At 41.4% G+C, this 16,644-nt stretch overlaps 1 protein-coding gene across 3 annotated transcripts in view; it reads right to left on the bottom strand.

The window, feature by feature from the left end:
* Positions 1–16,644, bottom strand: part of Zcwpw2 (zinc finger CW-type and PWWP domain containing 2) — a 125,079-nt gene that overhangs the window by 17,642 nt on the left and 90,793 nt on the right. The window lies entirely within an intron of this gene.

Genomic DNA, 16,644 nt, shown 5'->3' with positions numbered 1-16,644 from the left:
AGTTAAAAACAAGCAAAAAGAATGTATAGTCCTAGAAATCAAAAGTGTCTGTTCTTGGAGCACTGGCAATCAGCTGCAATAGATGCCTTACCAACAGTAGTGCCCAGGAAAGTAGCATCAATTAAATTACACCCCAAACAAGTGTGACTCAAGTGGGAAGCTGGGTCTGTGCTGTCTGAAGCTACTGAAATAGTTCAATAGAGGGAAATTAGGAATTGTTTGCTTTTTATCAGTTATTGATTTCCCTCATTATCAGAAAATCATTAAAACTTTCAAAATAAAAGGGAATTTTAAGACTACAATTCAGTCGGGCGGTGGTGGCGCACACCTTTAACGCCAGCACTCAGGAGGCAGAGGCAGGCGGATCTCTGTGGGTTCAAGGCTAGCCTAGTCTATGAGAGCAAGTTCCAGGACAGGTTCCAAAGCTACAGAGAAATCCTGTCTTGAAAAAAAAAAAGGAAAGAAAGAAAAAATATATAATTTTTCTGAAAAAGCTACTAAAGGATATGCTGCAAAGATTTAACCTAAAAACAAGAATGAAAATGACTGAAGAGAAACAAATTACTAAACATGATCTACATCTAAATAAACTCGAGACCCATGTAGGCTCAAGCCAGACAGACCCCAGCATGAAGAGGGAAAGTGAGCAAGAAGTCCCCATGCTGCATGAAGAGCTACTGGTAATCAGTGGAAGGTCACACAAGCAAGGACACACACAGTACCAACTTGATGGGTTTAACAAAATCCCACAGTGACAAAAGTGAGGATAAAAAATTGCATGAGCAAAGGAGGAATGGATTTGGGAAGAGCTGGGGAAGGGGTGAAGATGATCAAAACACATCCTACAGAATTCTCAAAGGACTAACCAAAACAGAAAATAAATAAATGAACCATGATCCCCTCTTCTCCCAAAGCCTAACTGAGGCTGGATATAGTGCTCAAAACTGGAACTTTTATAGCAGACACAAGACCTGAGTTAGATTCCTAGTACCGAGATTTTTTTTTAAAGACTAATTGTAAAGAAGTGAAAAACAAGAAGATTCATAGTCCAAGATAACAAAACGGAAGAGGGAAAGGAATCAAACCAGGGTAGAAAGTAAATAAATGATACTGAATTATTCATAAAATAGAAGTGTAATTAGGTCATGTATGGCCAATGGAAGAATTTTAAAAATAGTGATACAGGAGTTCAGAAAAGTAATTGAAGATTAATATGTTTGCACATAAGGATAGCCCTCCAAAGAAGAGGGCTGTGTTGTATACCATCTAGACTAGTTGGAAGCAAAAAAGGGAATTTTAAAAAACATGCAATATGATAGAACCTAGAAAGAGAAGCAGAGAAGAAAAAAGGAAAAAAAGCATTGTAAACAGAAAACACAAATTAGATCTTATCCAGTTACATTTATAATAAGAAGTAATTCAAATAGATTCAATCTCTTCGACTGGTTTAAAGCAAAGCAGTACAATTTAAGCCAAGGGACTCTAAGACATAACAGCATGACCATCAAGGTGCCAAGTGCTTTTCTGTACAAAAATTATGAAAACTTCAAATGGTAAATGTGAGGAATATAAAACAGTCAAAACACTCTTTTAGAAGAAGAGCCAATTTGATCACACACTCCGATTTCAAAACTTAAGACAAGATTTGATAATTTAGGACAATATGGTTTCAGCATAAGAACAGAAGACATGACCAGTGGAATGTAGTTAGGAGTTCAGAAATGAAGTCTCAGCAATCGGGCTAATGAGTATGTAAGAAAAACAGTTCCTTCTGCAAATAGAACTAGTACAGCTGATAACCACATACAAAACAATAAAGTTCACATCATATATAAAATTAGTTTTAAAAGGATTAAAGGTTTAAATGTAAGAGACACCACTTTCAAATGTCGTGGAAGAAAATATAGAAGTAAATCTTTATAACTTTGGTGTCTTTGTTAGTTTTTTTTTGTTGTGAAGAAACACCAAGACAACTTATAAAAGAAAGCATTTCATTGGGGGCTTGCTTAGTTTCAGAGGGTTAGAGTCCATCCATGATCATCATGGCAGGAAACAAGGCAGCAGGTGGACAGACATGGTGCTGGAGCAGTAGCTGAGAGCTTAGATCTGATCCACAAGCATGAGGAAGAGAGAGAATAAACTGGGAAGGGCTTAGGTGTCTGAAACCGCAAACTCCTCCCTCCAGTGACATACCACTTATTACAGGACCATACCTCCTGATGCTTCCCAAACAGTCCCACAAACTAGGGACCAAGTAATCAAATGTATGACCTCTAGGGGCCATCCTCATCCAAACCACCGACTGAATTCAGTTGGTGGTGTCTTATATGTAATATTAAAAGCATAAACAACAAAAGAAATGATAAATAGGATGATATCAAGGTTAATGACTTCTGTGGTTTTAAAGGACACCACCAAGAGAGAAAACAGCTCATAAAAGTAGAAAAGATATTTTCAAATTATGTATATAACAATCAAACAATAAGAAAACAAGTCTATTAAATGTATACAACATTTGAATGGACATTTGTTTTAGGAAATACAGGAATGGCCAGTAAGCACATGAAGAGCTGGTTAATAACATCAGTCATCAGAGACATTAAAATCACAATGAAATACCACTCCATGTGCAGTGGAATAGCTGGAAAGAGAGACCTACCAAATGCTGACAAGTCTGTGGTAAAAGACGGAAAAGTAGCTGGCTGGGAGTTGTGGAGGTGTGCAGCAACTGTGGACCAGTTTAAAACTTCCTCAAAGCCCATGAATGAAGTTACCCTGTAACCTAGCAGTTCCACTCGGGAAAAATAAAGGCATTCATCTAAGCAAGAACTTACACACAATGTTTCTAGTGCCATTATTAACAAGGTAGAAACAATCCAAATGTCCACCAACAGATGAGAAAAGTGTGGCATGCTAGTGTCTTCCTTTATTCGTGACTTGTTTCTGAAGTTCCACAGTAACTAGTCTGAGACTATTACATGGAAAACTCTAGACATGACTTATAAATTGGTATAACTTTTATTACATCAGGTTGCTTTTTCTATCTTTTTCTGTTCTTACTCATTTCTTCTGTGACAAATTTATAAATTAAACTTCATCACAGGTATGTAGGCATAGGAGAAAAAGATAGCTACACTGATTTCTCAACTATCTAGAACTTGGGGCTTTTTCTAGGGTCTCAGAATATATCCTCAATATATAGTGATGGGGAAGACTACTATATATCCATATAACAGAATATTATCTGCCACTAAAAATAATACTATGTGAATAAATTTCAAACCATTATGCTAAGTGAACAGTGAAAAGCCAGACACCAGCTATATTGTGTGTCACCTTTTATCTGAAGTGTTCAGAGATGGAAAATCCAGAGACAAAAAGTTGAAGAGTAACTGCCAGGAAGTGGCAAAAGGTAGAAGATAGACAGACTGCCAATGCACATGGGGCTTTAGGAATGAAAATTAATTAATTAGTCTAAAATTAAATACCATTGTTGATTACACAACTTTTAATATATGAAAATCCACTGCACTTACACTTGTAAATAGTGACTTGTATGACATATAAAATAAAACTTAACAAACATAAACTACAAAATTCACTACTGTTGGAGGAGGGCGCTGCTTGTTGGTTCCTGGCCGCCAGGCTAGCTTAGACCCAAAATAACCACACAGAAACTGTATTAATTAAATCACTGCCTGACTCATTAGCTCTAGCTTCTTATTGGCTAGCCCTCATATTAATTTAACCTATTTCCATTAATCTGTGTATTGCCACGTGACAGTGGCTTACCAGCTAAAGTTCCCAGTGTCTATCTCCAGTGGCTCCATGGCTTCTCTCTGACTCTACCCTTCTTTCTCCCGCCATATAGCCTAGCTCTCCCCACCTAGTTCTGTTCTTCCCTTCCATAGGCTCAAAGCAGTTCTTTATTTATTAACCAATAAAAGCAACACATAGGCAGAAGGACCTTCCACTCCACACTACATGGAAAAATTGAAAGGAGCTAGAATATAATATATTCATAATTATTACTAATGTCTAGTCTGGTGATATTAATGCTAGGACAGGAGTGGTAGATGTGAATTCAAAAAGCATAATTTAAGGAGAAAGCTTATTACTCAGTGTTAAAAGACAATCTCATTTTTAAAAATCTTAGCTTCAAAATATACAAAGTAAAGTCATACAAAATTAAGTAGAATTTGCATTGTTCTAAAACTAGAAGATGGGTGTGGTAACACATGTCTTTATTCCCAGCACTGAGACACAGAGGCATGTAGATCTCTCTCTGTAAGTTCCAAGCCAGCAAGGGCTACACAGAGAAACTCTTTCTCAACAACAACAACAAAACCAAAATTAGATAATTAACTAAAAATCATATAACAGGAAAAAATAACAAAGAAAGAAATAAACAACAAAAATAATTTAATCAAATTCATACACGTTGTACATTGTAAAGAATATATATTGTTTGCAAATAAAAAACATTTACAAATTTACCTACTAAGTCAAAAGGAAAGGTGAAAAAATAAATAGAAAACCCTCTTTTACACATGTGTTTCACGGAGTAAACCGTAAGATGTGAAATCAAACCCTGTATGACAACTAATAAAGTGTTGTGGGAGCTGCGGGCCTGCTTTTCATCCCACCCGGCTCCCACACAGCTAGCTTTACACCAGAAATAACAACACACAAATTGTATTCTTTTAAACACTGCTTGGCCCATTAACTCTAGGCCTTACAGGCTAATTCTCATATCCCAATCAACCCATCTCTAATAATCTGTGTAGCATCAGTCTTACCGGGAAAGATTCAGCATGTCTGACCTGGCAGCTTGCTTTATGGCGTCTGCCCGGAAGAGGGGAGCATGGCCTCCGAGCTCTCTTCCTCTTCCTCCCAGCATTCTGTTCTGTTTACTCCACCCACCTATGTTTTAACTTATCAGGACCAAGCAGTTTCTTTATTACTTAACCAATGAAATCAACAGATTGATATATGACACTCCCACATCAATAAAGCATTCATCTGATAAGCAGAAAACAGTCCATTCTCTCGTGAAACTTTTTGTAACAAGCTGTCTGTCATCTGTGTCATTTGGATCACATAGTCTTTTCTTCTTGTTAGATAGTACAGACTTCCTGCCATGCCCTGCAAGCTTGCAGATATGACATAAACTGGAGAATAAAGGTTAGAAAAAACGTGGCATGAACAGGCATCAGCACACGAACAGGAAGGTTAGTGATTACACCGTGACACCGTGTTGAGCTGTTGTATAGCTCAGTGGTAGCACATGTGCTTTAGTATGTGCAAGGCACTGGGTTAAATGCTCAGCAACTTCCCTAATTCAACTTGGTCATATATGGTGGTGTATGCCTTTAATCCCTGCACTAGAGAGGTATCAGGGCCTACACAGCAAGTTCCAAGCCGGCCAAGGCTACACAGTGAGATCCTGTCTCCCCAAATAGTAATAAAATGTATTTTTTTTTAATTTGGCCTTTTGATGTACTTCATGAAATTGCCCTTAAACTACTGTGAAGAACTTCAAAGTGATTCTATCTCAAAATGTTTGTTAGCTTCTGTTGTTTCTTGGCTTTTCTCTTTGATCTGTCAGCATGAGCAGTGTCTCAGACCATGCTGTCTATTCCACTCATTGCTTCACCAACTTTGATTTTATTGATTTTAAATCAACTACAAAAATAGAACAATTTTAAATCATATACTAATTGCTTGGCAGCCAGAAGTATCATTTACATTGAACATTTAAAAGAGTTAAGTGTAATAAACAATTTAAGTAAGTCTGAAAGCACTATTAGGCAGCTCAAATGACTAAGTTATCACCCAAGGCAACTCGAAAGAACCCTGGGGAGTTCACAAGCAATGCTAAAAGTTAAGGGGTCTTCTTTTCGTGACCTTTACGCTCATGGTAATATTCAAACATTCATTCCACTACTCTGTTATATGTCATTGATTTGTATCATCAAAGACACCATAGAGGTGTTATTTAATGTGACTACTATCAGCTTAAATTATATTTGAGTATGAAATAAAAAGCTTACTACAAGAGTAAATAAGACTACTATAACAAAATGAAACTACTCCATAGTATCAATAGGAAGAAGTACCATTAAAGAGCTACCACAAAGTAGGAAGGTTTGTGTTAGAGGAGGCAAATTGCTCTCCTACTTTATTACACATTCCACAGTTAACAGTCTTATTTCCTTTTCCCATTGCTGTAACTGAATATCTGATAAGGAGACCTCCAGGAGGAAAGGATTGTTTTCTACCATGATTTGAGGAGAAAAAAAAAAAAGCCCTTCACAGCAGGTGGTCCTGATAGCAAGTTATGTTAGCAAGAATAGCTGGGATTCCTGATTTCCTCATATTTCTGGCAGAACAGAAAGCAGGAACTTTCCTTCCCCCATCGAACCACCTCCTCCAGCAAAGCTGCACCATCTAATGGCCCTTAGATCTCTCTTTTTTTTAAATTACAAATTGTTTGTCCTCTTAGCTCAGGCTTATTAACTAGCTCTGACTACTTAAATTAACATATTTCTGTTATTCTATCTGTGTAAAACAGGGCTACTGAATTTTCTGAGTTAATCTTGTATCCTGCTACATTTCTGAAAGTGTTTATGAGTTGGAAAAGTTCCTTGGTAGAATTTTTTGGGTCGCTTATGTAAAATATCATATCATCAGCAAATAGTGAGAATTTGACTTCTTTTTTTCCAATTTGTATCCTCTTGATCTCCTTTTGTTGTTTTATTGCTCTAGCTAGAACCTCAAGAACTATACTGAATACATACGGAAAGACTGGACAACCTTGTCTTGTTCCTGATTTCAGTGGGATCACTATGAGTTTCTCTCCATTTAGTTTGATGTTGGCTATATATTGCCTTTATTATGTTTAGGTATGTTCCTTGTATCCTTGCTCTCTCCAAGACCTTTATCATGAAAGGATGTTGTATTCTACCAAAAGCTTTTGCGGCATCTGATGAGATGATCATGTGGTTTTTATTTTTTAGTTTGTTTATACGGTGAATTACGTTGACAGATTTTCCAATGTTGAATCATCCTTGCATATCTGGAATGAAGCTGACTTGATGATGGTGGATCATGGTTCTGATGTGTTCTTGGATTCGATATGCCAGTATTTTATTTAGTTTTTGCATCAATGTTCAAGAGTGAGATTGGTCTATAATTCTCTTTCTTATTAATATCTCTGTGTGGTTTGGGTATCAGGGTAAGTGTACCTCATAAAAAGAATTTGGCAATATTCTGTCTGTTTCTATTATGTGGAACAATTTGAGGAGTATTGGTATTAGTTTTTCTTTGAAAATCTTGTAGAATTCTGAGCTGAAACCATCTGGTCCTGGGCTTTTTTTGACTGGGAGACTTTTGATTACTGTTTCTATTTCTTTAGCAGTTATAGGTCTGTTTAATTTGCTTATGTGGTCTTGATTTCATTTTGGTAAGTGATATTTATCCAGGTTTTCCAATTTTGTGGAGTACAGGTTTTCAAAATCTGACCTGATGATTCTTGTATTTCCTCCATGTCTGTTGTTACCTCTCCCTTTTCATTTCTGATTTTGTTAATTTGGATATTCTCTCTCTGCCTTTTGGTTAGTTTGGATAAAGGTTTGTCTATTTTGTTAATTATCTCGAAGAAGCAACTCTTTGTCTCATTGATTCTTTGTATTGTTTTCGTTTCTATTTTGTTGATTTCAGCTCTCAATTTGATTATTTCCTGCCATCTAATTCTCTGGGGTGAGTTTACTTCTTTTTGTTCTAATATTTTCAAATGTTCTGTTAATTCACTACTGTAGGATTTTTCCAGCTTCTTTATGTAGGTGTTTAGTGCTATGAACTTGCCTCTTAACACTGCTTTCATTGTGTCCTATAAATTTGGGTATGTTGTTGTGGTCATTTTAATTGACTTTTAGGAAGTCTTTAATTTCTCCCTTTATTTCTTCCTTGACCCATTGATGATTCAGGTGAGCACTGTTTAATTTCCCTATGTTTGTGGCCCCTTGATCTCTTAACACAGTGTTACCAGTAGGGGACAAAATGTTCAAACATATGAACCCATGGGAACATAACACATGCAGACTCTAAACTGAACTAAGTATTTGCCCCATGTCCCATTCTGTGTCTAGCTGGGCACCCCAGAATCTCAATCTTGGTGTGAGCACTGCCCTTACTATTACTTCCCATGAGCCCCTCGACCACTCCAATATCTAGCTTATGTCTGAAAGAGAAATACCTTCAAATTTTGTTTTGAAATGATAACTCTGCATGTGGAGGAAGATTAAATCAAATCACATGTCAGCAATTATTTACCAATTGAAATTTCCAGTTACTTAAATATTATTTTACACTAGGCAAGGCTCTGAATTTTATTGACATTGTTTATTGAATAGAACTGAAGAAACTTAAACTTAACAATTTAGTGTGGTGGTTCTGAGGGTAGTAGTATAGTTTCAACATTATCTAATCCTAGATCACACAGCCTCAAGATCCTTCCTGTAATTATATTTATCAAAACCCTTACTCCAAATCAGGTCCCATTCTGGTGCTCTGGGTAGATGTATCTTTGGAGGTCTCTATTCGAGATACTATAAATGTAGAAGGAGGGCCCACTTGTTCATCCCGGCTGCCAGGCTAGCTTAGCCCTGAAATAACCACACAAATACTGTATTAATTAAATCACTGCTTGGCCCATTAGCTCTGGCTTCTTATTGGCTAAAACATCTTAATTTAACCCATTTCTATTAATCTGTATATCAACACAAGGTCATGGTTTACCAGCAAAGTTTCGGCACATCTATCTCTGGCAGCAGATCCATGGCGTCCCCTGACTCTGCCCTTCTTCCTCCCAGCATTCAGTACCATCTTCCCCGACTACCTAAGTTCTGTCCTATCAACAGGCAACACACAGACAGAAGGACTCCCACACCATATAAATAAACACTGGAATATTTATGTTTTCATCTCTTCTAGCTCTGTCCCCACTGCTGGACTGCTAGTCTTCCTGTCGTATACACTAGTGACACTCAGAGTAAGGGACACAATGACACTGAGGTAGCAACACCTGAGAGCTCATAAAAGTACAAATCTCACGTCCATTTTAGGCCTACTGACTCAGAAGCCCCATTTAAATAAGTGCTTAAAGACTCAAAAAAAAAGCCACCCACTAAAATGCAATAGCATGTAAGTGCCAATGACCTGAAGTAAACCAAAGTATTAATTCTTTTCTTGCTTTATATAAAAAATGAAATATATATGTACATATTATATATTATAAATATATATGCATATTTATATGTATATATGGATAAAGAACATGGGTATATACTGAAAGAGTAAAAAACTGAATATATTTATATTTGTATATATACACATATACCCACAGATACACAACTAGATTTGTTAACTGGAATGGCAAATGGCAGAATTGCCTTTAAATTCCAAATGGAAGAAAACCTTTACAAATTGTGCTTACATTAACTTTATATGCTCTGACCCAACACTGTCCGTTTCCCTAAGTCACCTGACATCTAAATGAAAATGTGTCATGTTTCAAACAAAAGGAACACATTTTCTAGCTGCCTTACGTGTGAAGGTGTGAAGTCTAGATCTCGTGTTCTGTCCTTATAGCAGGCATAAGTATTTATCACAAGCTTCTCTTGAGGGTAATTGTCAGTCAGAAATCACTAAAGAGCTAGCTACCTTGACAAACTTTCCAAATGTGCATCTGCTTACTTTGAATAATGTAGACAAACTCTTTGTTCAAAGATATCCTACAGAAGTTTGCAAAGCTAGCATGCCCATTTCCCTTTGGAAAAGATGCCAAAGAGGATTGCGCAGAGAAAGGATGAAAACCAGCTTCCTGCAGCAGGTATAAATGATGGTCACAGGTGAACCCAAGTATCTGAAGGGCACAGCTAATACATTCCAATCTAGACAGACTGCCCTCAGCATTTCCTTGAGAGGGAAGAGGACTGAAATGCTCACTTGCTGTCCCTAGTTTGGATGCCGCTCTTTTAAAGCATATGATCCTATTGTTTCTAACATATATGTTACTCATCAATTATATGCTAGCCAGGTCAGTTTTCAGTAGAGTTGGGCATTCCCGTAACATCTGGACAGCATCAGAGCCCAGTGCTTGGCAGTGTGACTCCTGAACACCTTGCTGCCTCCTGCTCTCTGCAGTTGCAGTTAAGCTCCACAGGTTTCCTTGGTGAAGGGTCTTACCAGACAGAACACTAGAATGTGCAGCCAAGCAGTGAACAGAGGCACAGAAGGAAATCTCTAAAAGTAGAAGCTGGCTACCAGTCCCACCTAGAACAGCAGCCATGAAGGATTTTCTATTAGCACCTCGACTGTGGCTAAGGGTGAGATTGGAGTAAAACTTCAAGGGGCGCTCTGACTCAGTACTTCACTCAGAGATTTTAAAGCCTTGCATTTAAATTTTTTTGGAATGTCTGTTCAGGGACTGAATGCAAAAATTCAGGGTGGCTTTTCATTCGTATTTCTCTCTTATCTATAAACTCTTAGGAATGCTAAGCGCTAACCCCAACAAGGCACCCAGGGAGGGAAAAAAGCCATGGAAGCTGGCTTTGTGGCACAGCTGCTCGGCTGACAGCGGAGTCAGAGATCAGATTATCTGACCTCTAGCTGGAGGTTCTACAGAAATCCAAGTCAGTTGCAACATTCCCTGTTTCTGTCCAGTTTTTTTTTTTTCCTAAAACCACTGGCCATTTCAGCAAGGGATGTTGGGAGAGAGAGAGGCAAGATGTTGGCAGAGGACATTTTTCCCTAGGGAAACTTCCTGAAATCTGCGCATTTAAACTGAATTGTTAAAACCTGCTGTACAGAAAACATTTAAAGACTGTAGTACAGTATTATATTTTTTTACAAACAAAAAAATGAATGTTCAGAGTGTCATGTGTCTCACTATTTTTTCTCCTATTAACCTGAACAGTAAGAATACTTGGTGATTCCTCAACCTGTGGAGATCACAGTCAAGTATTCTAAATCCAAAACCCAGAACTTTCTTTTTGTAAAGGAATAAACAGAATCCTACCAATTACACTATAAAAAGACATAGGATCAAATACTTCACACCCAACTCTCTGATAAGTTAAGAGAGGACACCCTCCCATAAGCTTATGGGAGGAAAGACAGGACATGATTCCCTGTGGTCTGGTGACTGTGTTCTCCAGTGTACACTGGTGTAGGGACTTCTGCTATGTACTTTACATGGGAAAATTTTTTTTCAACATTTGAAGACCTTAACTATATAAATAAAAAGAAAGATAAATGATACCTCAAAGTCACTGGTAGACTTATACAGAAGCTAAATGTTTATAAACCATAATATATTATAAATATGAATTCTGTGATAGGTCAGTTCTATTTATTCTCACTGACACTGAACAGTAGTTGCTACAATTGAGCACAGAAAGATTATTTAATATCTAGGGACATAGCTATGATCTATTAAACATAAGCTCATTACTCAAATTTTTACTTTACGTTATACAAATAGCCGTTACTGTTTTTGGTTTTGATGAAGCTGAAGAAGGGGTGGTGAATACAAGTCTCCCCAACAGACAAATTAAAAATATTTTCTACCTACAGTTAGTTCAAGCCATGGGTGGAAAACCCATGAATTTACAGGGTAAATTTTATGAAATTACTCAAATTATAAGTGAATTAATCTTAAATAAATCTTTAAATGAATATTATACAGAGAAGAACAAAAGTAAAAAAAAGTTAATCTTATTATGAAGGTGACTTTCAAAAATAATGCCTTCTTATGTGTATAAGGACCAAAACAGTTTTTACAGACAGGATCTGGTACAGCCCTGGCTGGCCTCAAACTCACTAAGTAGCCAAGGATAGCCTTGAAATCCTGATTCTCGTGCCCTGCCCCGCCCCAAGGTTGGGATTACAGGTATGCTCACCTTGCCCAGTTTAGGCAGTGCTGGGAATTGAATCCAGGGCTTCATGCATGTTAGGCAAACACTCTACCACCTGAGCTTCATCCTCAGTGCCAAGGTTGAAAACAGTTCTTAAAACAGAAAATTACTGTTGGCTGAACATTAATTTCTTTTTGTTCATAGACCAGATCTGCAGAACTAAACCCTGGACTTTCTCAGCTAAAGTACTGCACTAAGACAAACCTGAGTTTAAGACAAATAAAATGCATCTCCATATCCATTTCCTGTAGCATCCCTCATATGAGTAACTTGGTCCACAGAAGGCAGCACAACAGCCCGGGGAAGAAACTGCCCCTTATAGCCAGCTGCTGCCACAAACCCTTTTCCATCTGTGAACCTGAAGAATGGCATGGCCCTTATGCTTACTAACTGCCACCTGTCTCCAGAGGAGAAACAGGAATTTTCACCATTCTGCTACCCCACTGCCCAGCTCCTCTAGGCTCAATCCACCCACTCCAGCCACCCAAAGAGAACTACAAGGAAGTCAGAACCATGGGCTGAAAGTCAAATGTGAGTAAAGGTTTAAAATGTGTAAAAGAACCCAAGAAGATATTTTTAAGATTTTTAATTAGCAAATATCATCATTGAAACCAGGCGTGGATACTTTGAGGCAGGAAATTTTGCCTGCCCTCATAACTGGGACCTAAATGGCTTTGGAATTTGGGAGTAATTAGCATACTGTCTAATCTTAATACTTTATTATTCTATAGATTTCCTGTAAGCAAGCCATACATCTTGCAAACTTAACCAAGTTTGGTTATTGAGGCACAACCACTGCTCTGGAAGGCTGTGAACACGGACTGCTGGTGCTGTGGACAAGGACTGAGGGCAGCATGAGCCTGTGAGAGCTTCACTGATGACTTCGAGTGACAAGAACACAGTTTTCCAATAATATATGTATTTAGAAAAAGTAAGTGCACATCAAACACGCACACTTCTGCTTTAAAACTCCACAGAGAAACTATCTGGAGTAAAGGGCCAGTCTCCACTTTGACTGCGGTAGTAGCTGGTAGAGTTTCCACCTGAAAGGTTCCCCAGAGTTCTTGTCTTCAAGACTCAGCTCCAGCTCATGGTTCCATTTTGAAGGCAATGGAGCCTTTAGGAAGTAGAGCTCAGTTGAAATGGGCCTTTGAGGGTAGAAACTGCCTGGGGTTCTATAACACCCCCCAGCTGCCTGTTGGACACAGGAGGACAAGCTGGGGTTCTACACCACCCCTCAGCTTCCTGTTGGACACAGGAGGACAAGCTGGGGTTCTACACCACCCCTCAGCTTCCTGTTGGACACAGGAGGACAAGCTGGGGTTCTACACCACCCCTCAGGTTCCTGTTGGACACAGGTGGACAAGCTGGGCTTCTATACCACCCCTCAGGTTCCTGTTGGTCACAGGTGGACAAGCTGGGGTTCTACATCACCCCCTCAGGTTCCTGTTCGTCACAGGTGGACAAGCTGGGGTTCTACATCACCCCCTCAGGTTCCTGTTAGTCACAGGTGGACAAGCTGGGGTTCTATACCACCCCTCAGCTTCCTGTTAATCACCAGTGGACAAGTTGGGGTCCTACACCACCCTTCAGCCTCCTGTTGGTCAAGCCTCCCTGCACAGAACAGCTGATTCTGCGCACCTCTCCTGAAAGAATGGAGTGACAGTCAATCTCTTCTTTAAGATCTTCCTGACACAGACAACCAACACAGTCCCTAGGTAGATGCAGTTTTATCTGTATGTTTCATTCTGTTATAACCCAATAAAAATTTAAAAAAATTAAAGATCAATCAAAGGTTAGGAAAAATTCCTGAGTGACCATTTTTGAGGTCTGAGTTCCTGCACTAGCCCTAAAGAACAGATCAAACCAGCAGCTGTAGCATCACTTGTGAGAGTAGCCACACAGCACACTGAAGAAACCTGCTTTGCCTAACCACACAAGGAAGGAAACGGGAGTCTGGGGCTGCTCAGCTGGAGGACTAGTGGGATCATTCCGTCACACACAGATGACATGCTGACTGGCTCAGGGATCACTAATGAAAGACAATTAGATCTTCAAACTCAATTTGATAAAAATTTGTTCTTGAGCAACTAAGAGAAAACTAAAGTAAGCAATAATGCAAACTAATATAGTGACAGGACACATCAATTAGCAATGCTGAGGAAACAATCATCCATGGGAAAGTGCACCAAGGAAAACAAGAAGGAAGTGACTGAGATGTAAAGGCTGACTGTGTGAGCATAGGCTCACTGACTGTTCCTTCACAGGCTTACTGACTGACTGTGTGTGCACAGGCTTACTGACTGACGGTTCCTGCACGGGCTCACTGACTGTTCCTGCACAGGCTTACTGACTGACTGTGTGTGCACAGGCTCACTGACTGACTGTTCCTGCACAGGCTCACTGACTGACTGTGTGTGCACAGGCTCACAGACTGACTGTTCCTGCACAGGCTCACTGACTGACTGTGTGTGCACAGGCTCACTGACTGAATTCCTGCACAGGCTCACTGACTGTTCCTGCACGGGCTCACTGACTGTTCCTGCACAGGCTCACTGACTGACTGTTCCTGCACGGGCTCACTGACTGTTCCTGCACAGGCTCACTGACTGTTCCTGCAAGGGCTCACAGACTGACTGTTCCTGCATGGGCTCACTGACTGTTCCTGCATGGGCTCACTGACTGTTCCTGCACGGGCTCACTGACTGTTCCTGCACGGGCTCACTGACTGTTCCTGCACAGGCTCACTGACTGTTCCTGCAAGGGCTCACAGACTGACTGTTCCTGCATGGGCTCACTGACTGTTCCTGCATGGGCTCACTGACTGTTCCTGCATGGGCTCACTGACTGTTCCTGCACGGGCTCACAGACCGACTGTTCCTGCATGGGCTCACTGACTGTTCCTGCACAGGCTCACTGACTGACTGTGTGTGCACAGGCTCACTGACTGACTGTTCCTACACGGGCTCACTGACTGTTCCTGCACAGGCTCACTGACTGTTCCTGCACGGGCTCACTGACTGTTCCTGCACGGGCTCACTGACTGTTCCTGCACGGGCTCACTGACTGTTCCTGCACAGGCTGACTGTTCCTGCACAGGCTCACTGACTGTTCCTGCACGGGCTCACTGACTGTTCCTGCACGGGCTCACAGACCGACTGTTCCTGCATGGGCTCACTGACTGTTCCTTCACAGGCTTACTGACTGACTGTGTGTGCACAGGCTCACTGACTGACTGTTCCTGCACGGGCTCACTGACTGTTCCTGCACGGGCTCACAGACTGACTGTTCCTTCACAGGCTCACTGACTGTTCCTGCACAGGCTCACTGACTGTTCCTGCACGGGCTCACTGACTGTTCCTGCACGGGCTCACAGACTGACTGTTCCTGCACGGGCTCACTGACTGTTCCTGCACGGGCTCACTGACTGTTCCTGCACGGGCTCACTGACTGTTCCTGCACGGGCTCACTGACTGTTCCTGCACGGGCTCACTGACTGTTCCTGCACAAGGCTCACTGACTGTTCCTGCACGGGCTCACTGACTGTTCCTGCACGGGCTCACAGACTGACTGTTCCTGCACGGGCTCACTGACTGTTCCTGCACAAGGCTCACTGACTGTTCCTGCACGGGCTCACTGACTGTTCCTGCACGGGCTCACTGACTGTTCCTGCACAGGCTCACTGACTGTTCCTGCACGGGCTCACTGACTGTTCCTGCACGGGCTCACAGACTGACTGTTCCTGCATGGGCTCACCTGCATGGGCTCACTGACTGTTCCTGCATGGGCTCACAGACTGACTGTTCCTGCACGGGCTCACTGACTGTTCCTGCACGGGCTCACTGACTGTTCCTGCACAGGCTCACTGACTGACTGTTCCTGCACGGGCTCACTGACTGTTCCTGCATGGGCTCACTGACTGTTCCTGCACGGGCTCACTGACTGTTCCTGCACGGGCTCACTGACTGTTCCTGCACGGGCTCACTGACTGTTCCTGCACGGGCTCACTGACTGTTCCTGCATGGGCTCACTGACTGTTCCTGCATGGGCTCACTGACTGTTCCTGCACGGGCTCACTGACTGTTCCTGCATGGGCTCACTGACTGGTTGTGCGTGCACGAGCTCACTGTGCATGCATGGGCTCACTGACTGTGCCTGCATGGGCACACTGACTGTGCCTACATGGGCTCACTGACTGTTCCTGCATGGGCTCACTGACTGTGCCTGCATGGGCTCACTGACTGTTCCTGCATGGGCTCACTGACTGTTCCTGCATGGGCTCACTGACTGTTCCTGCATGGGCTCACTGACTGTTCCTGCATGGGCTCACTGACTGTTCCTGCATGGGCTCACTGACTGTTCCTGCATGGGCTCACTGACTGTTCCTGCATGGGCTCACTGACTGTTCCTGCATGGGCTCACTGACTGTTCCTGCATGGGCTCACTGACTGTTCCTGCATGGGCTCACTGACTGTTCCTGCACGGGCTCACTGACTGTGCCTGCATGGGCTCACTGACTGTTCCTGCATAGGCTCACTGACTGGTTGTGCGTGCACGAGCTCACTGTGCATGCATGGGCTCACTGACTGTGCCTGCATGGGCTCAGAGATTGCTGCTCTTCTGGAGACCTCCCTCTGGCTGGGACTGGATGCCAGTAGTGGGGACT

This window comes from Microtus pennsylvanicus, chromosome 3 (assembly GCF_037038515.1).
Source record: "Microtus pennsylvanicus isolate mMicPen1 chromosome 3, mMicPen1.hap1, whole genome shotgun sequence".
NCBI classification, from domain to species: domain Eukaryota; kingdom Metazoa; phylum Chordata; class Mammalia; order Rodentia; family Cricetidae; genus Microtus; species Microtus pennsylvanicus.
The sequence above is the reverse complement of the archived record's forward strand: the minus strand, read 5'-3'. Positions and strand labels throughout refer to the sequence as shown.